This window comes from Paralichthys olivaceus, chromosome 22 (genome assembly GCF_024713975.1).
Source record: "Paralichthys olivaceus isolate ysfri-2021 chromosome 22, ASM2471397v2, whole genome shotgun sequence".
Taxonomy (NCBI): Eukaryota; Metazoa; Chordata; class Actinopteri; order Pleuronectiformes; family Paralichthyidae; genus Paralichthys; species Paralichthys olivaceus.
In genome coordinates, this window is record NC_091114.1 from 6,493,574 (window position 1) to 6,508,797 (window position 15,224).

Below are 15,224 nucleotides of genomic sequence, written 5' to 3' on the forward strand. Positions count from 1 at the left end.
AAGTGATTTTAACTGAGAGTTAAACACTGCCTAGATAATACATGCTTCAGATTTCTCGAGTTTAGAGATTAAACTGAAGATCAGTGAGTGGAGCATGGCACCGGCCAGTAGTCAGTATCCATCTGCCCTATGATGTATGGATAGATAGAGATACAGATAGACAGTCAACTTTGACAGGGAAATACTCAAAATGTGAAAATATAGGTTGCACCAAAGACCCTGAAAAGACAGATGGACATGTTCACTTAATAGCAAACATAACAGTCTGAGGTGAAGAGGAATGTTTGAGAACAGACGGAGAATCAAGCCACAAAAACAAACAACGGCCATGTTTATTTGTAATCAGTCTCCAATGAATACCAACTCACTTGTGACATCACCGCCCGTGGCAAGAGGTGGTTTGACCATTGACCGCACACACAATCGAGGCCTTGACCTCCTATTGGTTCAACTCGCAACATATGATACCATCTCGCCCAATGAGTCGGAGGCTTGTGGAGCCCGCCGGGAGGGAGGGTTAGAGGGGGTGACATACCACCGCTCACCCAGTGTGTGTGCTTGTGCTAATCTGCTTTGTCTGGCTGGATGCACCATCAGCACTCAAGCGTGACCCTTAACCTCCAACCTCAAATACGGGGTACGGAGGTCCCACCTCCGGCGTCAGGCCAGAGGGTGAGAGGTGTTTGGGTGCATGGCCTGCAGAGGGAGAGAAGCTGTGTGTACATGTGAAAAAAAAAATATTTTTACATATTTATATACCGTATGTATATATATACTTTATATGGATGGAGAAAGGAGGAGGTTGGGGACAAAAGTGAGACTGAGAGGCACAGAAGAGACGTGAAGAACAATGTATTCTGTACTTTCTTCTCTCCTCTCTCTCTCTCTATGATGAGGAGACAAATGGCTATTGTCATCTAAGAGATGCTGGAAAAAGCAGCTCGCGCTCTCGCTCTCTTTGTCTTCCGGCTCTGTGTTTGAGAAGGGATGACAAAGGCCATTTTCATGCTCTGCGTCTATCTCTGTCACCTCCTCCTCCTCCTCCCCCTCTTTCTCTCCGCTGTCCTCCAGGCTGCCCTCGGCTCCTTTCTTCCTTCCTTTCCTCACGCTGAGCCTGCCATCCCTTTAGTCATGCCTTAGCCTTCTCTCTTTTTCCCTTTTCCCCTTGCGATGTCACTACTTCCTTGCCTCCGCTCCTGCCCTCCTTCATCTCACCTTGCCGTCCATCCATCTTTCTCCTTTGCTTTTCCTCCATTCGTTCTCTCACCCGCAACATTCCTCTGCCGTGGAGGTCGGCCTAATTATTCCTCACGCATCCTTTCTCCGTCCCTCCCACCGTTTTTTTCTCCCCCTTGTCTCCCTGACACACACCTGTAACTCAGCATGACATCTTGCACTCTTTCATCCATTGCTCCTTCTCTTTTTTCACTTTTCTCCTCTTTTTTCAGGCATAGTTTTCACCTTTGCTCAAACTTGCTGAAGGACCTCTGTGTTTTCCTCCAACTCTGTTTCGATCTCTTCCTGTTTTTGCTCCGCTCTTCCTCTTTGTTTTTTTGATGTTGCACCTGTTTACGCGCCGACTGCCTCTCCTTCTCACCATCTTCCCTGTCACTTTTAGCCGCCCCCAAGGCCCCCCCCCACCGCCAAGAACGTAAACATGCACCCAATTTGAACTAGTGGCACTGCAGCTTGTGTCATAAAAGAGGAGCGTGGCTATAGAGGGAGGTGAAGCAGTTTCTTTCCTCCGTCTCTCTCTCTCATTGTCAGCCAGCTGTCTCTCCAGAGTTCCTGCTGAAACAAAGGGAGGAATAAAACTGTATTTTTAGATCCTTTCATTTTTCATTAGAATAATGATTCGGGCTTTGTAGCATCTTTTCATGTATATTTGACTGTGTTTGTGTGTGTTCAACAGGGTGTGCAGGGTGTTACTTTTGCTGCACTGCCGCTCCCCCCACTCGGGAGCCTAGAGGTTGAAAAAGAGAGCATGCACACACACACACACACACTCTGCGAATCAGTCATACTCATCCCCAGCCGTGCCTCCTGTCTATTTATTCCTCGATTCATACGATTCTTTATTTATTTTACACGCTGCTTCCTAATGCAAATAGGTTTGTGTGCTCCCCGCTGAACTGTGGGAGCAGCATGGGACCCAGAGTGTGTGTTTCTGTGTGTGTGTGTGCGTGTGAGCTAGTGAATCCGTGTGCATGTGGGAGGATGTGTGAGAGTTTATATATATATATATATATGTGTGTGTGTGTGTGTGTGTGTGTGCGTGTGTGTGTGGGACCCAGTGAGTAATAGAGCCAAAGTCCTTATCTGTCACCAGAGAGCTGCCTGGCTCTCTCTCAGCTGTCAATCATCCAGCCCTAGAGACAAACACTCTGCTTCAAACACTATGAGAGACAGAGAGAGAGAGAGAGAGAGAGGGAGGGAGTATGAGGGATGGATGAGGTAAAAAGAGAGCAGGAGGGAGGTGGGGAGGGAATGAGGGATAAGAAAGAGGAGTGCAGCAGCAGCAGCAGCAGGAGGAGGAGACAGGTGTGGGGGGACAGGAGGAAAGTGAAGGACAAAAGGATAGAAGTTGTGATAAAAGTGAAGAGGGGAGGAGGGGGGGTGGGCAGGTGTTATTTCAACACCTCTGCTGTGTGTTCTCCAGGCCCCGCAGGTAAAACGGAGGAATGGAACTTTAAAACACTTCACCTGCATGAATTAGACAGGCCCCTTGAAAATACCCGGGTGACTTTTGAAAAAGCCGCTCTTTAGAAAATAAAGTGGGAGAGAAGTGGCGAGGTGCACACGCGCGGACGTGCTCAAGCACACACCCACGCGCTGCCACGCACTCTAACATTCTCTCTCGCCCGCTAACACACACACACACACACACACTGGCAAAGCTATCAGCACTGAAATATTGGCATGACACACTTCAATATCCTGACGGGAGTGAATAGGATTTTTGATGACCTGGGGGGCTTGTTTGTGTGTGTGTGTGTATGTATGTGTGTGTGTGATTGCATTTATGTGTGTCTATTTGCAATTGAGGCAGACATCAGCTCGCCCAACACCCAGTCTGTCCTACTTTCATGGATGCAGACCCCCCTCCCCGACTGCTCGGACTCCCTGCTCCTCTGCCGGCTAACTGTTGATTTTACCTCGGGGCTGCACAACCCCTGGGTCGAGTCGGGACTGCCGCTCCAGCGCTTTCCCCTAAGCCCTTAAAGCTTCCCTCAGCTGAAAATGGGAGGGGTGGGGGTGGGTGGGTTGCAGAGCCAAGGGGGGGGGGGGGGGGCAGCAAAGGGTTTGAGCCCCCAAATCGCTTCAAGATGCGTTCCACTGGAGTCGGAGTAGCTGAGAGTCTGGGAGTCGGGTAGCGCCGCTCAGAGCCTGTGGGGAAACCGAATGGAAGCCAGGTTCCCATTTCCAACGGTGGATTAAGCACTGCTACGGATACACAAGGCCCCTATTGGGATACACACATACTCTTGGACTGACATCCAGATGAAGACCTTCTATGGGGTATAATATTTCCTTTAACATAAATGAACCTCACTGTTAACTTAAACAAATGCTGTAGCAATTTCTTAAGAATGACATAAGAATGAACAATTTAAAAAAACAAAAAGAACTCAACTGGAATAACAACAAACAACTTCAACTTGAGGAATATTTTTGGAAAACATGATTGTTTCCCACTCACTTCACTGTCTTGTACACAAACTTTCATGCGAGTGCGTTCGCCGGGTGTCATGTATCCATCACTGCCGATCAAAACCAGAGACGATCAAAACCGTGTCTACGGCTGAGTCATTTGACCCAGGAGTGAATATTGATTGTAGCCATTCCCATTACAGACAATCGCCAGACGTTAGCGAGTTTTTTCGACCAATGGAAAAGGAGCTTTATCTCAGCATCGAGGCTAAAAGCTGATATGAAAGCTTACATTTAAAAATAATCACGTGGTTTTACAATGGGCTCAATGACTGTTTTCAATTGTCCAAAAACCCACAGTAGTGAGCCCCTCTGACATGTTACTACTAACATATGCATGCTAGTTTATTTTGAGTCTTGCCCTGTGTTTCTTCTATATATCATCTTTCTACCTATTATAGCTGTGTATTAATTGTTGTTTGGTAAAAGCAGATTAGGTCCCTGGAGTGCTGCATACTTGGTGGCCCCCAGGGGCCTCCTATGGATTACATTGCTCTCCTGACACCATGGCCTGACTGGGCTTAAGTTGAGTCACCTTTAGCTAGAGTTTCAGACTCCCTGCACCCTGTGGCCCCTCCAGAGCCTGAACATACACACACACAGGCCCTCACAGGTCACAGATGGGGAGGGCGGACCCTCGGGAGAGCCTCTACATGCATGAACGCATGTGGATGCAGTCAAACACACACACACACACTCGTACAGGGAGCTTTGGAAATGTAGATGCCCCACTCTGTGGCAGGTCAGTGTCTCACCTCACGCCTTCACTCCCAGAGGGACAGCTCTTGGACGGTTCTCTTTCTCTTTGTGTGTGCGTGTGCGTGTGCGTGTGTGTGTGGCATAAAGAATGAGACTGCATGCATTATAACCTTCATTCCTCCAGAGTTCTGGGTGACCTAATTAAATTAGTGAGGTAGTTTGAGTGAAGTTGAAGCTCAAATACTTTTCCGGCATAAACACCAGCTGCCATTATTTACATGTATATGTGTGATTATATGTGTACGTGTGTGTGTGTGCTCTCAATCTTCCCTCCCGCTCTTTTACACACACACACACACACAGATGGAGAGAGAGCTGTCAGGGCCTGCGGTGCTCTATCACCACACACCTCAACCAGACCACCTTAATGGGACCAATCTAGACCGCTGCAAATCATCCAGAGTACACGCTGAAAACAGGGGAAGACGGGGAGTGGGGGCAGGTGAGAGGAAAAGAGACACAGGAGCTCGAAGAAATAATGGTTCGAGACGGCTCAGGAGCGAGGACAGGGAAAGAAAGAGATGGGGTCAAAAGTATGATTCTGGCTTCATATGATCACCCAGAGGAATGGCTGAGGTTGCTCTGTGGAACAATTCATCCAGTTTGGACTGAAAATGTCTCCTCTGTGGCTTTACGGCTGCTGCTCAGCGCATGTCATCAAGTTCATTTTCAGACGCAGGCATGAAAACACTGGCAACGTCGAGAGAGTGTCGAGCAACTGCAAAACATTCAAGGTCAGAAACAAAGACGGGTTCAGACAAGGGAAACAATACATACAGCAATGTCAATGATTGTTTCGTATGTAGTTTACGTCTTTAGCTGATATGTAAAGTGTGAGGTTATTCTCCTGGACATCCTGTTAATCATACAAAGCTGTTAGGTTTTGCTATTTTGATTTTGTGATTAGTCTGAAAACAACTTGTTTCCAAATCTGAGGGTTAGGATAAGACGTGAATATATAAATGTGAGATAATCTTACATTTGCGTTGTTGGACACTAATAACAAAAGGAGGTGGAGAAACGGAGAGCGAGGATGACACGAGAGATCGATCATGAAGTTTCTTCACGAAGTCGCTTCAACATAGTGAATGTTTGGAGGAGTCAAAAGAAGCTGCAAACAAACGTACCGAGATGCAGGAGCAGAAACATGACACACAAAAAAAAAACAGGAACAAGGATGCAAATGAGAAAGATGGTGGGGAGGAAAGAGAGGGAGGGAGATGCTTGCCTGAGAAAAGTTTCTGTTGACCTGAATATGGCTGCGTCGTTCAGCTTTGTTCAAAGAGGAGAGGAGTTGGTTAGTTAGCTCTAGTTTCTCTTCGCAGTGCAGCTACAAGTTTCAGCTCAATGCGATACGCTCGTCCACTGCATTGTATCGTATGGAATGTATTGAACACGGCAGGAGCTCGGCAGCAAGGGACGCGAAGGGCGTGCGCGGTCTGTGCGTGTGTGTGTGCGTGCTCTTTGTAAATGCCAAAGCAGCTAGCGTGCCTCCATCCCGTGTCTCTGTGGTTACACGGGGTGTGATATGTACAGGATGTGACACCGACGCTGCAGCATTCTGGACCGCCTCCGGACAGCTGTGTGTGTGTGTGTGTGTGTGTGTGTGTGTGTGTGTGTGTGTGTGTGTGTGTGTGTGTGTGTGTGTGTGTGTGTGTGTGTGTGTGTGTGTGTGTGTGTTGACAAGGACAGAGTTACCTTCAAAGTCCCATGATGCCAACTAACTATTCAAACAAGGCTCTGCAGCATCCCTACCTGCTGACTCCCACCTCCTGTCTCTCTCTGCCGCCTCAGTCTCATCATTGTCGCTCTAGCATCCTCCTCACCACCTCCTTTGTCTCTCATCCCCACCTCTCCCTCCCTCCCTCCCTCTCTCATCATATGGAAACCATTACCGCTGTTGTCGTTTCTCGCCACCGACATTCCTGAGGGCTTTCCAGTGTTCGCTGACTTTACATCAACCTTCTGCTCCTCTTTCCTTGTTCACACTGTTCTTCATAGTTGGCTTATCCCTCATTCTTTTTCTTTGTAACCCTTTACCCCCCCCTCCCCCTCATTCAATTTCACATATATAGCTTTAAAGCTGCGTAATTGATTTCTGGCTGCTCTGTGCCAACAAAGCAAATTGAAAACACTGACATACAGCATTATCACCTAATTGTTATGTATGTGAGTCGCAAATTACCATATTCAGACGGAGCCACATTAACATTGATTTGAAGTCATGTTCTGTCCTCTGGCAAAAAATATTTTTTCTGTTCTAAGGGGAGGAGGTTTCCACCTGACTGCTGAAAAGCTGTTTTCCCTCTCCATCCTTTCCATAGCATGAAGGCTTTTGGGATGGGGTTGCTGCTTTCAGACACCAGATAATCTCCTGACACTCTCTGCTGGGGCTGAATGTGAGAACACAAAAGTCAGAGTGAGCGGCTCCGGGCACAAAAAGATCATAGATTAACAAAAAATATTTTTTTGACATCAGACTTAAAAAAAAAAAAGAAACCTGAATAAAGAAAACTAGCAGCAACCAGACCCTTGTGCCTTTCAACAGGTGAATGCATGATATAGACAAGTGTTTGATGAATGGCAACGTCTGCTGCTGGAAAATAATTGAATCTCCAAATGTAGACAGAGACGGAGCTTCTCTCACATTCACCTTCTCTCACATTGACACAGTCGTCAATTTTCACTTCAACACACTCCACCCACCTGCAAGTGAAGCACGAGCTGCCTCTTGATTCCCCCCACCCCCCCTTCAGACGACAGGTCCACCAGCGGCCTCGGGGCGGCCTGTGTCACAAGAATACAAAAAGCATTGATTAGTGCACGTACGTTTTGGAGAAGAATAAAATAGATCGAGAGAATTTTATGACACTATGATAAAATCTCTCTACTGAAATAATAGCGCGTTTTAGACCCAAACCAAACGAATCAGTGGAGGAAGGGATGTTAAACTTTTTGCATCATAAAGTTCCTCTTTCTCACAAAATAAGTGGATATGTGCAGTTTTTTTAAATGTCAATAAACCTGCTAAAAAGGTGATGAACTCCTTTTCCATTGCCAGTGGAGGATTTCAGTTTTTTGTCCTCGGTGTCCCATGTTGGACGTCAGGAACGCACCGGCAACTGAGTCGCTCTCTCACGTTTCTGTTAATAAAACTCTTGCAGAGTCATTTGACACAAATTTTATCCATTCCCATTGCAGACAAAAGCCAGATGTTATCGGGTGTTAGTGGTTTTTTTTTTCACCAGTGGAAAACAGGCTTTAGTTGATCAACATGTCATGTTTGGAAGCAGCTATAATTCTGCCTAACTAAAGAGACGATCATTTACCAAACAAAGATTTCCAGCTTTCTCTCTCTTCTTCCATGTCCTCATCAAACTCTCATCCATCCTTCTATTCCATCTATAATAGAGATGTTCAGCGGTATCTGGGTATCCACGCCTTCCAGAGAGACTCAAACTCTCATCAATTCACATTACAGCTCGGTCCATATGCTCCCTCTCTGTCTCCTCCTCACCATTCTCGCTCTCCCTCCATCTCGCACAAATGTTACACCCCCCCCCCCCCCTCTCTCTAGCTCTATAGAAACTGTCAAAGACCACTTTCTGCAGCTCTTCTCCAGGGTATATGGTTCTTTAATGAAGACAGTAATAATGGTTATGGGTATTTTAAAACGGTCTGTCTGCCCTTTGCACTGACGGGAGCATGCAAAGATAATGCTGAGATTCTATTAACTTATGATCATTGGTTATTAATTTCTAGAACAGTTTAAGATGACAATTATTCTGCCAAAGATAATACGAGAATTGGATAATTTCCTGATAGATTTACTGTCTTTCCGATATAAAGTTATATAAATTAAAGTATTATTAAAAAAACAGGAACAAAGTATTGATTCAGTAATATTACATCGTAATATCATTTTTTTAACTCTATACCTCAAGTTTAACCTGCTAAATGAGCTGCAAACAGGCTTTGTAGCAGCATTGAAGAAGTCCTATTCGATTACAGGGCTGATCAAAGATTGGGTCAAGATGAAAAGAACACAGCAGGAGTAACATTTAAAAGCTCCTGAATCTTTTATTCTAAAATTCTTCAGATGGAGCGGCACTCTGAAGATTTAAGTGAGACATGCCGATGCAACAGGTCAACCTGATGAAGCTGCTGCTCGTACAAATACTCCGGCCAAGCCAAGGCTGAGTTGATGTTTTATAAACTCCTGAACATGTGTTTTACATTACATACAGTTGGGTGTTTCTGGGCGACGCAGCATACAGGGGTGATTGCTCCAGCAGCACAGTGGAAAACGATAGCCACCGCAGCCCGTGCGCTGTGTGGGTGCTCTGCAAAAAAAACATCCATCGTAGCAAGTGATTTAATCCAGCACCGCAGCTTGAAATAATATTTTCCTTAAAGTAGGTAAAACAGTCTGTCAGCGGGCAGGATGAGATAGATTTTCTTCACAATAAAGAAGCAGTTTTTTATTCTTTGGAGACTTGATCGCACCAAATGCAATCAGAACAGAGATATTTATGTTGCAGAATTAAAGCTGAAATGTACATTTGTTGCTTTTTGTTTAAAGATTCCTTGTGGGCGTAAATGACTTGTTCAAAATTAAGGTTATCCGCAGAGTACACGTGTGTGTTTGTGTGTATGTGTGTGTGTCTTTGCTCATTGTGGCATTCTTTGGAAAGCACCTCTCCAACAAATGAGACCCAGCGGATTTACTTTAGACAGCTACTAGATGGCCTGCAGGTGTTGCAGCTCAGCGGGTGTGTGTGTGTGTGTATGTATGTATGTGTGTGTGTGCACGCTTGTACCATACGGAGTGTGTATTGCTCCCGTAGCCGATTGGTTTGCACACTGTTTAGTGTGCGTGCTCCCCTGCAGTGCGTCTGACAGTGTGTGTACATTAAAAAGAGGCGGGTGGGGCAGGGCCGGTCCGGGTTGGAGGGGTGGGGGGGACTCGGGGCCCCTGTCTGTGTGATTACGCAGTGTATACCATGAGATTAGTGCAGACAGCTTTATGCACAAGGCCCCCAATAAATCTCCCCCCGCCACAGAGTCGAACACCCCCGTCGTTTATTATTCCCTAATAGATCGGTGCTGTGGCGTCTCTCCTCGGTTTCCCGCTCGCACCAGGTCGTGGTCAGCTCAAGGACACAACCCCCCTCAGTGGGGGGAGGAGGTCAAAGCTTAGGATAGTTTTGAGTAAATCTTTCACACTGATTTCAGTTTAGTTTTTTACTCTCAGCCAGCTTCCAGTATCCCTCCATTTATTCTTTCTCCTGTCTGGTGGCGATCATACCGAGTTCTTGATCTGTCTTTGTCTGTATGTGTGTTTGTTTTGGTTTTGATGCTCCACCTCTCCCTTTTTTTTTCCTCTCTCGCCTTGCTCTCTCTCTACCTCAGTGCTTCGTCCTTTTTGTGATTTGTCTCTCTCGGACTCTGCGCCCACACTCGTCTGCACTCCCTCACCCCGCCTCCGCTCAGTATTCTCGTGCTCGCGCAGACGTACACACTTGCACACACACACCCTCCCTTGTCTGCCCCCCCACTCACCCCGTTGCTGCACCTGTGTGCCCGCCATTGGTCCGGACACGGCTCGGGTTGCCCCTGTGGAATCTGGGAAATGTTAGAGCCGTCCGATGCGCCGCCCAGAGCAGGTACAGCCGTAGACAACATGCAGATGGACAAGAGAAAAGAGGGACACATGCAGGTCACACAGGAGCACACACAGTCTGAGCACATACTTGAGATTTGTTTCACATAAGTGCATGATCTCAAATTCCTTAATTTTTCTATTATTGGGATTTAGATATAGAAAAGAACATTTTTTATAGTGTTTTAAATGTAAAAAGTGTATCTGCCACATTGAAAGAGTGTGATGGAGATGAGGGGAAGGGTACACGGGGGATGAGTGAAGGGTGGGTGAGAAGCAGAGGGTGTGAAAGGTCTGTGGGGGAGGTCACGGAAAGTGACACTCGAGTCTTCTCAGCGCAGCTCGGGGGTCACGCCGGGCCGCCGCCTGGGTTGAGAAAATGATGTTTCTGCTTTCATAAAAGAGCTGCAGTGAAAGAAGAGAGGGTAACCCCCTCATCTCCCTCTCTTCCTCCCCCTGCTTTTTCTCCTCTCCCTCCTTGGTGTCACCTCTGGCCCCCTCCAAACCCCCCACACCATGTTTCAAAGTGTGGCCACATGAATGACTCTATTGTTAGCGGCTGAGAAAAAGGGAAGGAGAGAGAGAGTGGACAGCTACATGGGTGAGGGAGAGGAGGAAAAAAAAAACAGACACGGAGAATGTTTCTTGGAGCGAAATGCAGAGGCAGAAACGTAATGTTGCTCAGGGCTGTGTCTGAATGGGATGATTTATTTAGATGTGGTCACAGATGAACTCTATATAAAGTTGTGAGTTCACTTCACTTCCCTCGTCCCTCTCTCCCTCCTGCACTCATCTGCCGGAAGTTGGATTCACAGACCGTCCTGCACTTTCGGAGCAAACTCTGAAGGTGGATTTGATACATCAGATACAGAGTGTATGTCTAACTGAGGTTTGCTGACACAGAGAGGGAAACTGTGCATTCCGGGATAAATACAAACTATTTTTCTTGCAGCTATGTGATTAGATTGGGTCTCTCTACCCAATCCTATTTACAGTGCACACACAACACACACACACACACACACACACACACACACACACACCATCATTCACTCGGTAGGTTAACCTGGGTTAACGCCACAAATCTGACACCCTGAGCATGGGACCTATCAGCAAATTGAGTTCTGTCGCAGGAATGTGCTGCAATTCACTCTCACTTTCTTTTCTCCCTTTCTCTAATTTGTTTTTCTCGTGTCTTTTTTTTTTTTTTCTCTTCGCCTCCTCATCCTCCATGTTACATTTTAATCCTTCTGTGGAGCCCTCTCTTTGCCTATGTGTTTCCTTTCTGCTTGTTCACCACTTTTCTTTTGTTGTTGCTGCATACCTCGCCTGACATGTTCAATACGTTTTTTTTTCCACACACACACCCCCCTCCTCCCTCTCTCCCACTTCTTCTCCCACCTCTTTTCTCTTTCTTTCTGTCATTCTTTTTCGAGCACTGCACCTGCCCAGTGGCACTTTACCTAAACACTCACCATCGCCTCTCTCTCTCGCTCCCCTTCTGTCTGTGCGTGTTTGCTCTGCCATTCTGCAATGCAGCTCGACTGTGACTCAGGGTACCATCAGATACCACTCACAGAATGCGTCATGCAGGAAGCAAAAGGTGCTTGTTTTTGTAAGTGTGTGTGTGTGTGTGTGTGTGTGTGTGTGTGCGTGTGCGTGTGTGTGTGTGTGTGTAGGGGTTTCAGTGTTCATGTTTAGGGAAAAGATAAACCTGTCTGTTTGGATGTGGGTGGATGTGTTTGGGCAAACCTTTTGTGTTTAGCAGGAGACCATTCTGTATGGGACTGTGTGTGTGTGTGTTTTGAAAAGATTTTTCTGTTTAGGCTTTGCCGCAGGAACCACCACCATGTTTACAGTTCATACTCTATAAATGGTGTGAGTGCTCGCCTGTGTGAGGCAGACAGGAAGGTGAAATGTGTGTGTGTTGAGTGAGGCTGAGTGCTTACCTCTCCAGTCTGAGTACGGTCTGATAACCCCGGGTGACCTAGGTAATGAGAAGTGGAACAGTGGCTTCCCAGCAGGCCTCTGGGCCTGCCTCAGCCGATGCTCTTCCACCGTTCAGTCTGCGTTCTCCGGTTCCCCTCGGTGTGCGCCGCCAGCCAAACACGCCAACAAGATAAAGCTTACATCTCAGTTTACTGCAGGTGTGAGGCAGTCAGTGCCTGCAGTGCGAGGAGGTGGATGTAGCCCGCATGGAGGCAAAGGATGTGGTCAGAAGATGCAGGTACAACAAGAGACTTGCAAAATCCCTCCACCTCTTTGTATTGCTGCACTAAAGTCTCTTTTACCTTGAATTGATCACCTTTTTTTCAGTTTACCTGCATATATCCGCTTATTTTGGTGTTTAAGAGGTATATGCCCATATTATGCTTTTTAGTTTGTTCCCTTTCTTTTTATTTCATAGCTTTTTAGACCAAGGTCTGTGGTAAAGGGTCCTTCTCTTTCTTCCTGAAAGCATCAGGAAATAACATGTCACATGCCTGCCTACTATCTTGTCTGGCTCGAATTGGTGTGGCTTCAGTGGTGTTTACAAACCTGTACCACGAAGCAAGTTCAACATACCCAGGAGGATATCTTTTCATTATCCGACTTGACTTAACCTAATATCAACCAACCTTATGGCCTGTACCCCCAAGCTTATCAGCCGTTTTAGTTAATCCTGGTTTTGCTCACCCAGCCATACGAGCACGTTCATGTAGAAGAGTTGGAGACGTTAATTATGAACGACCCTGTCAGAGCCATGAATTAAGTCTTTAAGTTAATCCTGGAGTTATTGATAACCACAAATCCTATTTCACAGTAGAGGCCACAGGAGGCCTATGGGTAAAGGAATGCGACAGCTGACCAGCATAAGACACATAATGCATGTTTTGTACATCACAGCTGTTTTAACTCTATAGTCATGTATCACTGTTTGTACTGTGGAACAACTGTGTGGCATTCAAACCATTTTACTCATGCAGATCAGTTTATGTCTGCTGTGGTTCGTGCTGCACATGTGGAGGGGTCTGAGATAACTTTGATGATGTCACTGTGATATCATCAGGTTATCTCTGCTTAGATTTGGACGCCTCAATATGTTAGTGGAACATCTGTGTTAGAAAACTGTGGGAGTAAAGTTTTATGGCTGTGGACATTTACCTTTAACTGTCCGTGAGGGTCTAACAAAAATACTGCAAGGTTGCATTTATAGGTAATGTAGAATATAGTGTTTTTGGAGCTATACCCACACTAGGGCCTCAACGTCAGGCTCTCTGTGTCTTTCAATCGTAACTTATTTTTTATATCTATCTCTTGCAAGTCCACATCTTTATGGAAATACAATATAAATTTCATAAAATCCTATAACAAATAAAAACATGCGCTAAAAGAAATTTACAGTCTTTTTTACCTGTTTTTGCTTTTTAATGTTTTAGTAGAAAGATAAAGAGAAAAGAAAGATTAATTGGAATGATTTTTTTCAGGGGAGGCCTGAAAGAAAGTCTATTTGTAGCTGAAAGGTGGACAGAATTATTTAAGGGACAAATGAAAGTGATGTGTGAGTAGTATTTGTCCCTTTTTTTTTTTTTAAATGGTACAATTAAGCAACAAAATTCCCAGTCTGCTCGTGCTTTGTGATCCTGTGTTGTTTATTTTTTTATGGTCAAACAGTTGCCTGACAGCAGAACACAGAGAATAATTAATCAGGTTTGAGCGTGGCGACTCCCGGGTGTTCATGTGCATTTGATGTTCACAGAAACAGCGTTTTGAGTCAGATGTAACAGAAAATGGGCTTCTTCACATTACAGGCATTAACTTTCACATCAGAGTGTTTTATCTTTTGCTGCTTTAAACACTTTATTTATTTATTTCCATCAGTTGTGGCATCTATCTACTAATTCCACAAATGTCTGTCTGTCCGTGTATGGAACGTTTATCTTGCGAACCATTCATCTTATCAGCTTGGCATGTGTATTGGCAAGGGCCAAAGGAAGTGAAGTGCGGAATCTGGTGCGACTGGGACACGTGATACGTTTACTATCGATAAAATTTGAATAAACAGCGAACCTCTGACATGGCAAACAATTTATGAAGAATTAACACCAGTCCAGTAATCATTCAAATTCATAGGTAAGCTGCACACGCGATTTCCTGGAAAACATTTATACACATCATAAAAGCTTAACTTCAGATAAACCAGGGAGGATGAACACTTGTAACACTAGAAACTACACTCTGCACCAAAGACAGATAACAAGTTATGCACACAACCTCTCGCACAAACAATAAAAAGTGATAGTATATTGCAGTATATGTCACTAATGACAAGGAATAATAATACAGGCCAAGAAATCAGCCCATTCCACACACTGGGCCCCGCACTAGTTTATTTCAACTGTGTGCATAGACTGCTGCTTCCCCACTGTTAGCCAAGCATGCTAGCACTAGGTCAAAGTTAAAGTCATCATCAGTTTCAAGAAGCAAGTTGATAACTCATAGCAGTTGGCCTTATCAGCAAGAGACGGCCCTGTGCTGTGAGGGGACTGACAGGGTGTCTGAGTCATTTGTCAAGTTTATGCCGCTCTGACGGCCATACTTCATGTTCCCTGCTCCGGAAAGACCTCTGGAAGCTGTGCAGACCACGGTGAGTCCAGCACCCCGCCATGCTGCGACACCACTTTCCATGAATGCTTCTGGCTGCGGGGCTTCGTCCAACCCGGTTGGATCTGTGCAAATGAATTCATTTCACTTTTCACGTGAAATATCACCAGTAAAACCTTCTCTGGTTTACGTCTAGGAAAGCAATTTAACGAGATTGAGACTTTGCAGCATCGAAGCTCTTCACTCAAAGCGGGGGTTGTAATATTTTATGATGGCAAAAATCAAACATGCTCAAGCAGAGTTTGTTAAATGGAATAAAAGTCTTGGATTAGAACCACTGCAGACTGCAGACTTCTCACAGATGACAGGTGTCGCATCATGAGTTGGGCTAGACGAGCGAATGGCACATCCCTCATATCAGAAGAGGATGACACACTGATATCAAGGCAGCTAATTAGCAAAGTAATTAACCGCGTATATACCTGAGATGTGCATTGGCAACTTCGTT

The 15,224-nt window shown here is 45.6% G+C and overlaps 1 protein-coding gene across 1 annotated transcript in view; it reads left to right on the plus strand.

The window, feature by feature from the left end:
* Positions 1-15,224, plus strand: part of efnb3b (ephrin-B3b) — a 74,431-nt gene that overhangs the window by 21,596 nt on the left and 37,611 nt on the right. The gene's annotated exons all lie outside the window — the stretch shown is intronic.